The sequence below is a fragment of the Emydura macquarii genome, unplaced genomic scaffold (genome assembly GCF_026122565.2).
Source record: "Emydura macquarii macquarii isolate MOO-44397 ecotype Brisbane River unplaced genomic scaffold, CSIRO-AGI_Emac_v2 contig_1644, whole genome shotgun sequence".
NCBI lineage: Eukaryota > Metazoa > Chordata > Testudines > Chelidae > Emydura > Emydura macquarii.
The window spans coordinates 8,184,979-8,203,004 of record NW_027131781.1 but is presented as its reverse complement, the minus strand read 5'-3'; the positions used below and the strand labels follow the sequence as shown (position 1 = coordinate 8,203,004).

The following is an 18,026-nucleotide window of genomic DNA, read 5'->3' as shown; positions in this document are numbered from 1 at the left end:
TTAAGGCAGGGATGTTTTCTTTGTGTAGGTCTGTAAAGTAGCCAGCATGCTGCTGGCACTCCACAAATAACATAACCGTAATAAAGATTGGCAAAGTACAACAAGTAACTGCTGGTGAGCGGGCAGTTTTATCTCTACATCTGTTATTCCCCCCTGCACCCTACATCTTGAATGCGAGGTTTTAAAGAGTGCATACCCCTCATCCTATGGGCTATTCATTTGGTACAAGCATTGATTTTATTATACAGTCGCAAGCCCTGGAATATTACTTAGATCTTTAATTCTGAGCTTGGCACAAATAATGTGGCACCAGCATTTTCAATACCGTTCTCATTCTAAAGAGAGAACTTTTGCCGGAAAGTCTATAAGACCTCTTAGAAATGAATCATGAGCAATGAGGATGACTGACAGCTTTTCCCCTGGACTTCTCTCTATTAAGTGACATCAAAGGACTGCCATTTGCTTCCTTTGCAAATAAAATGTGGATTAAAATAGCATTAATAAGACCTAAAAATATCACATTAGAGACGCTTAAAAATGAGATCCAGTCATTTGTTGCGGAATAGACATTATTCTTGTCCAGTAGCAGCAGTGGATGAGAAGATACCTAGGAACTTTCAGGAGAGGATGGGCTTATTCTGAAGAAATACGGGATCCTTTATGTTTCTTAGCTATTTGAAAATATTAACTGAAAAAGAATATTAAAACGAGTGGATGGGTTACATTGAAAAGAACAGCATGTGTAACTTAAAGCCACCTACATCTTTGAAAATCTTTCCCAATAGCTCCCTTCCAAGCAACTCAAAGCTGTGCCTATTTTTAGTATAACTTGTTTTTTATCACCTGATATTTGACAGCATTCGATAATAAGATTTATTGTTACCTTCTATGAGAAAAATCCTGCCTTGAGAATGGCTGAGATGGAGTGTTCGTGCAAGTCACCAGTTTTGCGGGTTCTTTCCTTCTGCTTTGCTAATGAGGGCAACCAGAGAGACTTTAGGTGAATCCAGAGAAAAGGATCTTTTTCCTCAGATGGACAATGTACACAACTCTGCTTCCTTATTCAATTCTAAGGAGTAAATTCTAAGCTTTGGAATTCATCTCCTCCTTAGTTTCAAAAGAGAAACTTTTCTATTTACAGTTGTGTAAAGAGATTATCAGAAATTTCTAGTGACCAGAATTAGAATACATACAAGTATTGACTTCTGGGCTCGCTGTGAAGTTTTATTGTCTCTCAAGGAAAACAATGGCTATGACTTTGCTTTGATTACTATTTACCTCACAGATTAATAAACTTGCTAGAAGTCAGTGATGCTTATTACTTAACCCAGATGTTGTACAAATATTTTTATCTCTGTCACTGTTTCCATTTATTACTTTTATAAAAGTAATAATTAAAGCTAATTTTATTTCATTTTTTCATATATTTCTCTGTTGTAAAATTAAATATTTACATTTAATAAAACATTCTGAATCCCAGAATGAAAAGTGTGATTTTTAAAGCAATAAAATTATAAAAGGCTTTTTTAAAAACAATTTTGTCCAGGGAAACTTACTAGAACATGTATTTTTGTGTTAAGGGGGGCTTGTTCAATGTGGACAGTAAAGATTCACCTTGATCTTATTGTGACCAGTGGGATAATAAATAATGTAGCAGCCTGGTACTCACATTACACCACCCCCCCCCCCCAGGGTTGAAAGAACTCAGTTCCCTGAAAGTTCTGGGTTGTATTGTAAATCTAGAATCCAGGGTTCTCTAGTGGGTTCTAGATTTGTCAAAAAGAGTTTTTCCTAGTTCCTTAGAACAGAATCCCAGTCTGTCGCATTTGGAGTTTTTCCATTTTCTAAGCCAGTGGTTCTCAACCTGTGGTCTGTGGACCCATGGGAGTTCACAGACTATGCCTGAGATGTCCAAAGGGGTCCTCACCTCTATTTGAAATTTTTTAGGAGTCCGCAAATGGAAAAGGGTTGAGAACCACTGTCTAAGCAATATTATTTATAAGATGGACATTTATTTTACATTTAAAAAAAAAGCCCACACTTGGAAGTGGTACAAAGCAAACCTCTCACCTACGTGCCAAGCTCTAGTGAAGGCTCATTAATCACCATGGATAAAAGCAATTTAATCTGGGACCAGTCAGGTTGGTGGACATATTTATCACTGGTGTACGACATGCTGATGCCACTGATGTAACTCCTTACGCTTATTAGGAGAATGTGTGTTGGGGTGTAAACCCCCACACAGGTTTTCAAAGGGTTAACAGGAGTCTGAGAGCTAAGTTAATCCATTTGGCTGCACAGGGAGAGTGTGTCAGCTTTGATTTGTGGGCAGGTACATCTGGGGAGGAGCTGGGCTTTCTCCATAAATGAATGAAGTGAAAGCTACAAAGTTGCGGGTGGGTGTGGGACCTGGCAGGAGAGGAACCACAGGGAAACTGGTAGTACTGGTTGATCGACACCATTTGTTCTCCTTGAGGAAACAAGCATAGGTGGGTGGCAACAATTTCTTTAGTCTATATGGTCTTTATTACCTCCGTTGTGAGGCACATGTGCTCATAGGCACAGTTTCTTGATGGTGGCAGGTGTCTTGTCGCTGCTAACTCTTTGTTGTCCTGGTGAGGTCCCCAAGGCAGCATTAGACATGGATTTGTGCCCCTGGCCTCTTACCTGCCTTGCTACTGCAACTCACACTCTTTTAAAAATGTGATTTTAACCCTCTGTGCCTAGAGTAGCCCACCTGAAAATGCCAAGGTCAGGGCAGGCTGCAAAAGGAGAGCAGATTCTCCCAAACTGGTGGGTAACATTGAAGTTAGATTCGCTGACCTGTCACAAACGGAGCTTCTGATATCCCACACTGGTTATCAAGAAGCTAAAAACAAGAAGTTACACAGCCCCCTTTATTGCATTTCAATCTCTGGCCCCCAATTAGCAACTAAGTCCAGTGAAGAGATAAGTTATTAAAGCTCTATTCCCTTTGCCAGAAATGTTCTCTTGATCCCTAAAGGGTCAACCACAGTACCAGACCAATATAAGTTTGGATCTTACCCAAAATACCACTCTGCCAGCCAATCCTTAGTAACTAAAACTAAAGGTTTATTATAAAAGAAAAGAAACAAATGAGAAGAGAGATGTTAAATAGTCAAAGCAATAAGATACATACAAATGAATTTAAAGTCTACATATATCAGATTACCAGCAGAATTGTGGAGTTTGCAGGCTTGTACAATTCATCTGGTGTACATCCAGTCCCTGGATGGGTCGCGGTCCTTTGTTTCACAGCTTCAGTTGTAGATGAGTTGATGCAGAGGTAGGAAGCAGGAATGAAGACAAGATGAAGATGTTACAGCCGCATTTTATAATTTCTGCCATAAGGCTTGGACTTCCTTTGTCCCAAACACAGCCCCACACACATGACATGGAAAAGCCTCAGAGTCCCTTGTCCATCAGCACGTCCTTACATGTTCTGGTGACTCATGAAGTGTAGCTCCTGGATTCTTTCATTGGATTCATTGTACATTTGAGTTCCCCTCATGGGCCATTAAGCAGGCTTAGCATTGCTGCCATCCAGTGAGGGGTATGTCACCCAGAAACACAGCGCAAATTTGAAATACAAGTGTACCAGACATATTTAGAACTCATAATCCAAAACTGATACCTACGTTTAAACAATATGATCATACTTAGCATATTATACCCTTTCCAATGGTATATGACTATGCTAAATGGTATTATATTATGTATATATATTATTAAATATTAGATAACTTTGCAATATTGATATCAATAATATTCTAAATGGTCACATATTCCAGACAGTGTCACAATGATTTCATCTCTTCGTTGACTGAAGCACTACCTGAGCCATGCTGGAGTGGCTGCCCACGCGCTACCTGTGCATTGCTGGTATTTCTGAAGAGGCTGCCATCGTGGTGGTGTTCTCCTGAGAGGTACCGGCGACACCGGCCATCACAAACCTCTCTGAGACTAGGTGTGAACACACCCTTCCTTGAATAGACCTGTCAGGATGAGTGAATCCAAAGCCTGACACGAAAGACACAAGGGGGTGGTGAACCTGCCCAGGAGTTTGGACTGAGTGGGTGGAGAGGGTTTTTGGTATGTGTGTGTTTGTGCGTGCACGCATGCATGAAGCACTCACGGTGAAAGACAGCCCGAAGGAGAAGCTGAAAGTACCTCTGACCCTGGAAGTGTTTTTGGGTGTGGTGCAGGCTCAATGTTCTTGGTGCAGTGAGCAGAGGAAGCTTTTTCCTGCTATTTGATGCTTTCTGTATTCAGAGAACACAGGATGTTGGATATTCTTTGTATATAAACAAAACTACATCAAAGAAATCCCTGACCATCACTAAATTTCTGCTCCCAGTTGGAACTTCCTCAGAGCCCCAAATTTTGACTAGCTGCGCAGGGCAAAAGGGGGCAACAGTACCTGCTTGCTCTAAAAATTGAATTATTTAGCAGTCAGCACATCCTCATCTGATCTCATCTCGCTGTTCCTCCATAGTTCCAGGAACCTTTCTAAGGCTGGCTGAGAATTGGACTCTCTGTCGTGTGGGGAATGATGATATTTTGAAATCTTTTGTCATCCTGAGTTGTGACAAAAAGCTGAAATACTGAAACTTTTTCATGTGCTGGAAAGGTCTGAGTAGTTTCAGTTGGGCAATGTTGAAAATTTAATTTTGACTGTTCCCACTGCAATGTTTCAACAGTCCCACATCAAAACGTTACATTTTGGATCAGTTCTACATTGATCTGTGACACCTGGAGCTACCACAGTGCTCATGGGAGTTGCAGTTTGAATGCCTCATGTCCCCATTCTCCCCTATAGTCAGACCCCCATCTCCCATGATGCATGCTGTCGATCAATTAGAGGGGAGATGTGGTGCATCATGGGAGATGTAGTCCAAGAGAGTCTAGCCCATAGAGGAGAATGGGGCAGTTCTGGGTCTGATTCTGTTCAATATCTTAATCAATAATTTAGATAATGGCATAGAGAGTACACTTATTACATTTGTGGATGATACAAAGCTGGAAAGAGTTGCAAGTGCTTAGAGGATAGGATTAAAATTCAAAATGATCTGGATAAACTGGAGAAATGAAGTAAATAGGATGAAATTAAATTAGGACAAATGCACTAACTCTTCCTAACCACTTCCTAACTCTACTTAGGAAGGAACAATCAGTTGCACTTCAGGACCACTTATTTCAGTGATGTCGGCAAGTAAGAAAAATGAGCAGCATCTGCTTCTCTCATTGGTGGGAGCATTTGGATGATGTAAGTATGGAACCAAAGCCATTTCCTATGGCCTCAGCTGAGAAGAGCAAACACCCTTCTGTTGGACAGATCTTCCATACATCTCCAAAAGTGGATGACTTGGAAAGAGAAGCTCTTCCTGCAGCACGCTGTGCTAGGGATCCATGGGGCTATGACTGTGAGAGCAGGAGGGGTTCATGGCACTCGCAGGGACTACAACTGTGTTGTCACCGGTGGTGTCTTGGCATAACGGCTCATTGTTTCTGTGGCAGGAAGAAAGATGCAGGCCGGAGGCTGAGATGAAGTAAAATCAAAGGAGAACAATGGGAACTCGAACCCAGTAAAGCTGGATGTTGCTACAGTAAAAGTAATGCCTTGCTTTGTATGGCACCATCCATGTGAGGCTGTCACAGCACCTTGGGAACCCTACTAAATTTCAGCCTCACAAGAGCCGTATGACACCGTTACCTGACCAACTGGGATCTGATATGAGTGCGGTCAGGAACTGACGTGACACTCGTTTGATAATGACAGAAAGGCTGTATTCACTACCCTTGTAAAATGAGCCCCCAAACCAAAAGTCCAGTGGATATTAGCAGCAAAAGCAATTTTCCTCACCAATGCAGGCAAGAGGCAGTGGTTTCAATTCTTGACAGCGTCTCTCAGAGCTTGGATCTGTAATGCCTGAAGGAAGATGGAGGAGATGACAGTCCTGTGTCTGGAATGATTTTTCAGTCTTGAAGTGTGCTTGCTAGCGGGATTGCTTCCCTCTTTATACCCTTTAAGTTCAGTGTTTTCAAAGCATCTTTGGTAATTACTTGAGAGAACAAAGAAGTCCAAACAAAAACGACAGGGGAAAGACCTACATGTTTTTACTCAGTTCAAAAGGTCTTAGCCGCCTGGATTTTGTTAATCAACAATCCAGCACTTGTTTGTCACCAAGTTCCACCCTTCCCTAAAAAAAGGGAGTTGGGCTTTTCTGAGATGAAAACTGATTAATGCCTGAGGTGCCACCCATCAGAAGATAGGATCTTGAATATCCTTGAAATATACGATGCCACTGAGGTATAGATGAGTTAATTACAGAAGATAATTTCATTAGGGAGACTGGTCAGTGAAGAGGGGCCATTAATCATAGGAAAAGCAGTTACCCTGATGAAATATCAGACATGCTTAAAGAAGAAAAACAGCACCTGTGTGATGGAATAAGAAGCAATTACTTCTTTTCAAAAAGGATTTCCAGCCACCACTATACTTTTGCAATATACATCTTATTAGTAATATTTGGTAGCTTAACTTTATAAATAGGCCCAGTGTAGTTTGAATTTCATAGTCTACAGACACCGGTAAATATTATGGATGGGAAAACTTAAAGAGAGATTTTAAGTGACTTGCTCAAGGTTGCACAGTGGGTCAGTTGCAGAGGCGGGGATAAAACACAGCTCTCGTGACTCCTACTTCTCTGCACCAAATGGAGGTTCACTAGGGTAAAGCTTTGTGAAATATACTTTGAAGACTAGAAACAAGATTAGATTTATACTTTGGGCTAAATATGACATGCATATACTATTAAAATAAAAGAGAATCAGCTGGCATGGTGATATGAAAGCAACAGTAATTAATCTGTGAAATTCCTAGAAGAGGGAAGCCTCACAAAGGCCCCGAAGCTGCGGACTGCAGTGTATAACACGTCATAATCTATTTAGCAAATAATAATGCAAACCACAAATATATACAGAGGAGGAGCTGGGAAGTTTTGGCTGGGAGGCTGTTGAATGTTGAGAATCAAGGAAGAGAGAGTTTTAAAGGTCTTGGTGGGTTTTTCCCTGGACAGTGGTAAGGGAAAAAACCTGGATTTAGGTCTAACTCTTGCACTTTTGGAGACCACGTACTTTGGGCCTTATTCTCCTTTCACTTACGTGATTGTAAATTGGGAGCAACTCAACTGAAGTTAACAGAATTACTCCTATTTACATGGGTGTGAAAGGAGAATCTAAATGCTAAATGGGGATCAACTGGACCTGTCCAGCGATTAACAGAAGGCTGTCGTGACATGAACGTTGAGAATAAGGTTCTTTCTTACTTGTGTCAGTTGTAAGTGTCAATCTCCTCCAAAAAAGAGGCATTTACATGAGCAACACGAGTTACCTTGGGAGCAGTGCTAGAGTCTGCTGACATGCTGTTGCACAGTGCAACTCTTGGCATATGACTGCGTTTTGGTTCGATGTCCCTGTAATAAAGAAACTGTCACTCTTCCACTAACATACACATTCCTCTTGTAAGCAGGGTGATAATGATGGCTGTCTTTGCTTCACGGGTAATACTTATATCTTCATGAGCAATGCGGATAGGAGGCTGAAAATATATCGGAGGCATTGTTAGCTCCAGGTTTCATGCACAGAATCAGGACTGATTCGCCAGCAGAAGAGGCAGGTAAAATGACTTCCCTACTGTGAAAGAGCCCTCGGATATCCCACTTGCATGCACACTCTCTCCTTCACTAGGTCCAGCTCCATCCTTGCCTTTTTTTCCGTGGCTCGGTTTAGTCTCCGTTATCACTGTCATTCATGGAACGGTCTTTACCCAGAATTGCTATGGATCCTACGCTCCCGTCAGACGCTGCATTTGTGCTGCACGTTCCGACATCTCCCGACTATCTGGTTCCACGGTGGCTGTGACACTACAGCCTGCTGAGTATTAGCCACGGTAAGTACCCAGGAAGTCATTGCTTTTTGCTTCCCCGGTGTCCATGGACTCCTTTATAGCAGATTTTTGTCAGCAGTACGTGGGGAGAAGTCATGCGGCCCCAGTGCTTTAGAGCTAGCACAAAAACAACTCCTGGAAGAGGAGCTGGCACTGACATATGTCCCAGGGCAACAGGCCACTTGCCAACTAGATGGGCATAGCTGCAGACAGTTAATAGACCATGTATGTGTATGCAGAGAAGGCAAGATGCACAGCTGGGAAATATGAAACGTATTGCCATAAACTCCTGCTCCGCGGGGTAACAGTGCATACAACCAATGCCAGTCCAGATAGGATTAAAGGAATAATTTCTGGCAGCTAAGACAGGTTCTTGGTCCTGTTGAATAAGAAGGAATGCTGTGGGGGAGAAATGGAGAGAGTCATGGTAATGTGTATAGAAATTATATTAGTAGCTTGGCCATCTATGTTTGAACTTTGTTAATCTATAAAATACGATAATTTATAATTTAACAATTCCTTCTAGTTTGAGGCATACAAGCCCTCTGTTTTTCTGGAGTCAGTTGCCATGTGTAGAGAGCAAGTGGTTAAGAGCAAAGCAGAAGTCTTGCTTTCACATCTCAACATAGGCAGTTTAATTTAAAATAATCAAAGAAGATTTTCTTTTTTCACCTCTTGGTTTCTACTGACAAACTGAATTTCCTACGGCGTTCTTGCAGGCTTTGTAGGGAACTAGAGCTTTGCTCTTCATCACATGTTGCTGCTTTGTGTGCACATTAACTCATAATCTACACCACACTATATTTGTCTATTTCATCTTAGCTTTCTTGCATCTGTTTAGAAATCTGGAGTGGAAATGACAAGCTAAAGCAAACCATATTTCCTGTGTTATTGAACGTTCACAGTATTTATGTATATCAAGCTATTACTATAAAAACTTGGGGTTGGGGGGAAAGTCAGGAGTCTGACCTCTGACAGACAACTCTGTTGAACCTAATGAGAATAGTAGCTATTGCAAGTATCCATGCTGGCCTTGCTCTCTCTGAGAGAGCCAGAAAGGCAGCCTTCTGAAGGCAGCACATGGAATCTGACACTACCGTGTAATCGAGAGAAAAGAGGCCAAATGCATTATGTATGAGCAGAAGGCTTGGCTTGATGTTAACAAGCGAGAAGTTTATTTCAAGGGGAAAGTGGCTTCCAAACATTGGCTGTTCCCCTGGAAAGGAGCCTGTGCTTTAAATTGCATTGCATTTGATTACTGCGCTATTATTGTTATTGTGTCTTATTTTGGTGTGCCTGGTGCTGCATAAAGACGGTGGGAGAAGCAGAACCTGCCGCAAGGGCTGACTGTTCGCTGAGGGAGCAGCCAGCAGAGTTGTAGCTACTTGCCCTCACGCTAGGATTTCCACTGGTCAGGGACAGCGTTCAGCTCTGACCGCAGCTCCATAGGAGACCACCAGCTAGCAGAGGCTGTGGAGGTGATCCTCTGAAGAGGACTCTATGCTAGAAGTGCTCCATTGGTGCAGCACTCCCCGTCAGCATAATTACTCCACCCGTCGACATAGATTTCGCCTCTCATGGGGGAGAGCATCTCCCACTGACACAGCGCTTAGGTCGCTCTAAGTTGTGTCGCTCAGGGGAGGTGTCTTTTTCACCCCTGTGAGTGACATCAGTTAGATAGACTTAAGCGGTAGTGTAGACCTGTCCTGAGTTAATGTATCCACCAGTTGCCATGGCCATCCCCCTTTCTGTCCACTTCTGCGTCCCTTATGGCTTTTGGTCAGTGGGCTTTGGTCACCACAGGCCCTGACCGTGGTCTTTGCTAGCAGATGTTGGCCTACAACCTGGGCTGGGTCTGGTACTAATGATACAATTCAAACCCATGATGAGGGCCCCCTCTCAAAGCAGCACAGACCCATACGTGCTGGAACTAGGGGTGCAGGAGGTGCTCTCGCATCTCCTGGCTTGATGTGGTTTCCATTATATACAGGGTTCACAGTTTGGTTCAAGGGATCTCAGCACCCCCATTATACAAATTGTTCCAGCACCCCTGCACAGACCACGTTCTGTTCTGTTGTACTAGCTGTTTTCCGTCGATTAGCTTTGAAGGTCAGGCATCATCTACACTAGCAACTGGTGTTGATGCTGCCTTTTGTTTTTAGTGATGGCCACACGAATCTAGTGCTAGGGAAATGTGCCACGCATCTGAGCACAATGGAAACTGAGCTGCTCTCTTTACCCTCCGAAGACGTATAGCATGGGCAGAGGGAGCTCCAGCTTTGCCCACGGGGAGGGATCGCCTTTGTGGCTGAGTGGGTGGGATGATGAATATTTGGAGTGGGGAAGCACCTCGAAGCCCCAATCAGAATTCAGGGCCTCATTGTGCTAGAAGCTGTACACACACCTTTGTTAAAGACTCTGCCTCAAAGAAATAAGTAATCATCCATACCCCCCGTCCCCGAGCCTGGGTCTTTTAGCTCAGTGGTTCTCAACCTTTCCAAACTCCTGTACCCATTTCAGGTGTCTGATTTGTCTTGAATACCCCAAGTTTCAACTCACTTAAAAACTACTTGCTTTCAAAATCAGACAGAAAAATATAGATGTGTCACAGCACCCTGTTAATGAAAAATTGCTTACTTTCTCATTTTTACCATATAATTATAAAATAAATCGATAGGAATATAAATATTGTACTTACATTTCAGTGTGTAGTATATAGAGCAGTGTAAACAAGTCATTGTCCAAATGAAATTTTAGTTTGTACTGACTTCACTAGTGCTTTTTATGTAGCCTGTTGTAAAAGTAGGCAAATAGCTAGATGAGTTGAAGTGCCCGTTGGAAGAGCTCTGTGTACCCCAGGGTTCAGAACCACTGTCTTAGCTGATCCTGCCCCTGGTCCTCTCATGCAGATCAACCAATGGATGTCACATGGCCACTGTCTGTGATTATTACTCACTGCAACCTGGCTTGTGTTTGAAACAGGGAGCAATAACACAGGTTTCTGTGCTCGGAATCTGGCTCCCAGCACTAACACACACTAGCATATTTTTAAAAACATCCCATCCAAATGCTGTTTCAAGGTCCCAGTAGTAAACAAAATCTAGGCTCCCTCCTGCCCCCTGCTGTAACACTACATTCTCCTGCCACCACTTCTGCATCATGGCTGCTTGCTCTTTCTGGGGCATAAAATCCAGGCTGTCCTTGCCTCCACTATGGCTGTCTCCAGGTGCCATCCATAGCAGTCAGCACTTCATTTCTGGGAAATAAAAACAGGGCAATCAATGGAGTGGCATCAGAATAACTGAGCCGCTGTAAAAGTCAGGGAACAGAGCAAATGCTATTCCACTAGAATTGACTGGGAAACAAATTCTGTTCCTTGGTTTCCAACACCGGCTCATTGATTCTTCTTGGGGCTTAATTAGTAGTTGCTACTTTTTCTTAATTCATCTCTAAAACTATTTAGTGAAGATGGCTCCTGAACAGATAGACCCCATGAGAAATCTCAGCAGCAGAAATATCTGACGCACATTGGGATCTAATCTGTGGCCCAGAACAAATGTATTAGCACAGGGAGTTGCTGAGAGGTCTTTCCTCACTGTGTTTTGGAATAGCCCCACCTGTATGAAAGACACTTTACAGACAGATGTGAGGTCAAAGTCCTTGCCTTGAGGAGTGTGCAATCTAGAGACACAACTAGAAAGCACAATCTGGGCAGATGGGAAGACGTGTTCCGGAACAGTGAAGTTGAATCTTAGTAGTTCTGTGATCTTCTTGTTTGTGGCATGGGGAGGAAGGTTAAGAAAAGTTTATCTGTCCTCTAGTTTGTGTTTGGATTGTTGTGGGCTGAAAGATTTGTTCGCAGCTAAATTTAAGGAGCCCTAATGAGCAATGTGATGAGTTCTAACCATTCTTAAAACAGTACTGAGTAGCCTCTGTAGGTGAAACTTGATGGCACAAATTGTGACTACAGAACACTGCTGGTCCTGACTGTATGATCAGAAAGTGGGAGTCCAGTGACTGACACTTGGCACTACAAGAGTTATTGCTGTAATTTTTCTTTCTCTTTACAACTTTAGGTGGGGAGTTGAACAAGGACTGTGAGTTGGAGGGATTTGGGAACTAATAACAGAAGGGTGCAAGATGTTGTTCTCCCTATGTCAATGGCTAATAGATTCATTATTATTAAATTGATGACTTTTAGGGCTAACTTGCCATACTTCACAACATTGAACAGAATGAAAGGTCCATAGAAATTAGAAAAAAACCATTCAGAGATTGCAATACGCTAGCAAATGTATATGTGTGCTACTGCCTTCTATGGATGGATTCAGAACTGCTCAACTGTGGGTCACATGGCCTATGACACCAAGAGCTAACAGAGATTCTCTCTAATTGTGGGTGGCAGAGAGCCTGTGGCTTGGAGCAGAAGAATGGGCATTCTATCCTGGCTGTCGCTGTGACGTTCTGTGGGAGTGGGAGATGAGACTCTGCACTGCTACCATGGAACTCTGAGGTGAGAAGATGCAGGTATGTGAGGAAAACATTTGGCAGCCCAATTGCTAACTCGAAGGAGAGGTCAGTCCACCCAGAGGGAGTTTTCCTTGCCATTTTTGCTCCTAGCATTTCTGATTGCTTCTTAATTTTCAAGATTGCTTTACCTAAAAAGCTTCTCTGGGTACTATTCTTTAACGTAAAATCTTTCCAAAACGAAGCAGGAGTTTTGTACTTATGTGCCTGAGACATGCAGTGCACTGAATGTGAGCTCTCTCAGTCAGATCTCTGGTGTTAAAACATTCTAGCTCACTGTGAGAGTGCCTGAGAATGTGACTGGTGCATGGAGGACACAACTGCAGTTTGAACGGGAGGGAGTTTTGGTTAAACAGTGCTTGGATACCTGGGGTGAAATCCTGGCCTGACTGAAGTCAATGTCAAGCCTCCCATTGGCCTCAATGGGGCCAGAATTTTACCCACGACTTGTAGTTTATACCATTGTTGACTTTTATAGCTCACAGAAATAATGAATAACTTTCTGAAGGAAATGCTTAATTAATTAAACTAGTGATCAGAAAACATGTTCATTTTTTTAAAAAATTGCGAAAATCCACATGCTGCTGCCACTGTGTGATATGTATAAATGGTATGTTTAATTTTAAATTGACAAAAACTCTGCTATTAACTGGCCTACCTCAAATTACTGAAAAGCATTTAGCTTGTGTGAATAATTCAGTATGAGACACTATGCAAATATAAACTCCCAAATGGTGACATTACACACTTAACCTTTATTTGCAAGTGGTCAGAACCAGGTGTGGCATTCTCTGCTACTTGTGTTTACCTCTGAGTGACCTGTGCAGAATATTCACAGTTCATCTTCTTCTTTACTTTAGTTTCTTTTTCTTTTGCTGCAAACAAAACAGTCACATCAAGTCAGATTGTCATTAGCTTTTAAGAGAGACTTTGATTGCACTTGGCTCATAACTGAGGCCAGAGTGAAAGCTGGATAAGTGCCTGAACTATTCAGTTGGAAATTACATCTTGCATAGGAACCTAAATGTCAAGTTCCACAATCCTCCTAAGAGCCAGGATTGTTTCAACTCCCTGTTACCCCATGACTCTTCTACTTTTCCTGCAGATGTAACTGTACTTTCCTTCAGATATGATCAATCATATTTGGGAACACCACTATCTAGGGCACAGTGAGCTATCACCCAGCATTTCAAATGACACTTAACTATAATAACAAGTAAACAGAGCCCCAGAGAGAAATGCATTTTGAAATGTGCTGTTTGTGTTAGTAACGCTAAGCAGTTCATGAACCAAGAGAGTGAGGAATGAAGGGAATCACTTTTACTTCTTATAAAGACACTAGTAAGTCAATGGGCTGGTGAAAATGGGCGCAGCTCCTGTGGAAATCTCTGGGACAGACTGTCGTGCCATAGCTTATGTTTTCCATGCACCAAGGGCAGCATGTACTCTCAGCCTCAAGATAAAAGGAAAACAACAGAAGAAGAAAGAACAAAGTCTACAGGAGAGAGAGCACAGTGTGTGTGTGTGTCTCGTTTTGGAATTGCCTCATAGCACACTAGAGAAGCAGGGAGACTCCTCCACACATTTAAAGCTGAAGTACACAGAAAACAGAGTCAGAACAGTTACTTAGCTTCATGCATCAGAACTGAGAGAGTGATATGAATTACAGGTCTGGTATATGTTGATCATAAATAGGTTGGTATTAAAAGAATGTAACTTGTATCCACTTGGCAATCAAGGGCAACCAGATTCTATTCTGTTTTACCAGTCAGTGGAGTCACTCCAGATTTACACCAGCGTAACAGATCAGAATCTGGCTGTATATGGGTAACACTAGTATATCATATACACCTAAAGGAGAAGAAAAGTTTTGCAGCAGGGAAGGCAACTAATGGGAGGATATAAGGAAAAATAGATGGGGAATCTGTTTTGTTCTATGTGCCATTGTTAGTTGCTTTTCCTGATACAGTCCTCTCTCTGGCCTATCTGACATGCGTATTACTCCTACTCCTACCTCATTTTGTGATTTACACTATCATCTGAGTTTTGTCCTTTACTACTTTAAATGATAATCCTTTCAATGAATCACTTGGTTCATTCATATGGTGACAAGAAAAACCTGATTTTAAAAAGTTTTCTGAAATCCACATTCGATGGCTGACTGCACAATACGTGTAAAGCATATGTCGTTTGATTCTGAATTAACAAAAGATGTGGTTTAGATTGTCTTACCTCAAAAATTCCTGAAAAGGATTTGGCTCAGATGAGTAATTCAGTACCAGAGGCTGTACAAACATTGACTGTAATAGCAGAGTGTTAAGGTTAATAGTAAGACTAAATGCATAACGTTTATTTTGCTTTGAAGAGTGTAAATATAGTCTAGTTAAGGGGTAGTTGAAAAACATGTTTCCAAGAGGCCTACAATTTAGTTCTGCATGATAAAATAAATAACTTCAATTAACTTCAAGCTCCAATACTTCAGATGTTTGTTGTCACAGAGAGGCAGCCCTGACGATTGGCTGTGCTAGTCTAGTCTCATGTGTTTGCAGAACTCAGTCAATACAGACAGAGCGCCTCACTCGCTGCTATTTTGAAGGTTTCTCTCTTTCCGATAAGAACGTTTCAGCTTTGGCATAGGCGGAAGACTTGCAAGGGTCATTAAAAAAATTACTAATGCTTCTGCAAATGCCATGTGCTGGATTCCACTCTGAGATGCATAGCACAAACACATCACTGTGCATATTTTCCAGATAATGACGCTCATGAGATTATAATCTGGAGCTAGTGCTGCAAGCAGCTTTCCTTTCTACACACAGCTATTCTGACAACACACTTTTAGTGTTCCAATTGTGTGGCCTCTTGTGGTGTGGATAATGAGTTGTGCAATATGCATAGGGTCCTGTTCAGAGTGGGTGAAATTCATCTCTTGGCAGAGGGCACTTAAAAGGCCCTCCATGCCACAGAATATCTGTTGTACCCTTCAGCCCTGATGGACAGAAGGCAAGCTCAGGAAGGCAGCTGAATCTCCTCCATGCATCTGTATCGCCTCCTCCTCCTGCCACGGGAAGCTCCTTGCATGTTCAGAACAGCCCGGTACAGCAGGGCATTTTGGGAGTGGACTGGGAGAGGGACCACAACTAGATTTTTTTTTTTTTCCTTACACAGATTTTAGACTGTAAGCTGTTTGGGGACAGTCTTTTTGTTGTGTGTTTGTACAGCTCCTACAATAATGGGGTCCTGCTCCATGACTAGGGCTCCTAAGTGCTACCACAATATAAATAATAAATAATAACTTCTCATGACCACGCTCAACCGAAAACTTCTTAAAGAATTATCCTCGCCTACGCAGGGAATAGAAACCAGGGGTCAAATTCCACAGGCTTGACTCAAGCAAATCTCCCTTTAGCTTCAAAGATAGTTGTACTCTGTTAAGCATCTCAGGGCTTGTCTACACTAACAGTGCTGTAGCAGCATCGCTGTGGTGCTTAGTGAAGACACTACCTGCGCCCCAAGAGACAGTAGCATGCCCATTGACATAGTGCTATCTGCACCAGAGCTTAGGTCGGTGTAACTAAGGCCTTATCTATACTACAGAGTTTTGTTGATGCAAGTTATGCTGATGATCAAAAAGCGCTATAATTACATCGCTTGTGCATGTTCACACGATGCTCCTTTTGTCGGCGGAGCGCATCCACAGTTGGTGTTCTAGCATTGACAGTCAGAGCAGTGCACTGTGGGTAATTATGCTATTGTGCAACTCGCATTGTGTTCGGCAGCTTGGAGTGTTTGGGAAGCTGGAGTGGATCGCAGTGCATCCCAGTGCGGGCTCAACATCCCATGATGCAATTTTTTCCATCCCATCATTCCATGGGTTTCCGATTGCATTTCATGGCATTTTTCAATGGCCCCTATTTACTGTGCACCCACCATCTCTGTCTGAAAGGATGGGTCCTGCATTGCTCTCCACTGTTGTGGTCACTGTTAGGAACACATCGTGGATGGTCATGCAGTAGTTCGCTCCTGCCTGCTTGGAATGGAAAAGAGAGCTGAACAGGGACTGTCAAGAAGCTAAATCCAAACCAAGTATCCAAAAACATTCAAACTCTGGAGAAGTTTGAATCCAGATCCATACTGCATGGCTTGGGATTATATAAAAATATGCCAAGGATTCAAAGGACTAACCAGCAAAACTGTGGATCCTGCCATTTTTTTATTCAATATCCTGATATCAATCTCAACTGACATTCTTTAGCTCCATATAATTAAAGGAAATAAACTTGATTAAATGGTCTGTGATGCATTTTCAGGTAGACTGATTCACTGCAAAGTTGCAGAGCCAGCATTATTATCTCAAACTATCTGGGCACATTTCAGACCAGTTTTTCAATCTGCTATCATCCACCACCTCCAGACCAACAGGACTCTGAAAGACAGAGAGAAGGCAGGAAAGCTGCAAAGTCTGCCCACTAGGGCAGAAGAGAACTTGCTGTCCAAAGCCCGCTGGCCTGGCTCTGAAATGAAATGGCGTTCTATCTTGTAATGAGACACTTACATATGTATTGCAATGCTGTTTCAAAACACTTGTCCTAGATACAGCAGCAGGTTCTGTGAAGTAGTTTATCATCTAGTGACCATAGGAAACAGGTGAGCTGTCTTAGTGCCAATTTGTCTCTTAAGCCATTTGAAAGATGAAAGGAACATGACTTGAAAAATGCGACATGTGCTACCTCATTTCATGTTCAAAGTGCAGCATATATTTAGCAAGGTGTTGACAAAGTAAGCAACAATGTAATTCTAAATCACACAGGAAAAAAGAGTAAACGGTCAACAAACTTCCTGATCAGGCCTGTTCATAAATTAGAAACGCATGCAAGTTGATCTGCAATAGCACTCATGCTAAAACTAGTTAGGTACCTAGTTTGCAGTCCTTACTTATGCAAAGCTCCCACAGAGGTCAATTGGATTTTTGACTGTGTAAAGGATGCTGGATCGGCTTTGTAATCTCTAATGATATCTGGGATGCAGAGATCATGATCAAATTCATCCTTGGTGTAACTCCAGTTAAATCAGTGGAAATACACCAGCAATAAATTTGGACTCAGGAATCTGGACACCAGCAGAGGACATCCAAATTCAGCATAGTAACCTGCTTTTGTTTGAAAATTAAACCTCCTTCTATAAAACTTACTGCTTTGAAAATTATATTGTTGCATCACATACACTGTAACAAAACCACGCCTAGAGCCAATGGGAGTTCTGTGCATGAAGCTTGAAGAATTGGATCCACATATCTTTGCTTCCTAGTATGCATTCAACTGCAGTTTACAATATAGATTCAAACAAGTCAGGAAAAAAATGTTTAATTTAAAACTGAGGTCCTAATTATCCACCTGGGTTTTCTTTAAAAGGCCCATTCTGTTGTCATTGAAATTAATGAGAGCGGGATCAGGCCCAAATAATATAAACCAAACTTTCCCAATCCTATGAGGCGCTGGGTGTCTACAGCATCCATTGCAGGCCAGGGGGGTTG

The 18,026-nt window shown here is 42.3% G+C and overlaps 1 protein-coding gene across 3 annotated transcripts in view; it reads left to right on the top strand.

Moving 5' to 3' along the window:
* LRRC28 (leucine rich repeat containing 28) overlaps nucleotides 1-18,026 on the top strand; it is a 142,011-nt gene that overhangs the window by 121,845 nt on the left and 2,140 nt on the right. The window contains exon 10 of one of the 3 annotated variants that reach the window (XR_010921281.1): nucleotides 12,375-12,482. The gene's annotated coding sequence lies outside the window, so the exon portion shown is untranslated. Of the gene's footprint in view, nucleotides 1-12,374; nucleotides 12,497-18,026 lie in introns of those variants that run through there. The other 2 variants (XR_010921280.1, XR_010921282.1) reach the window with 2 other exon arrangements.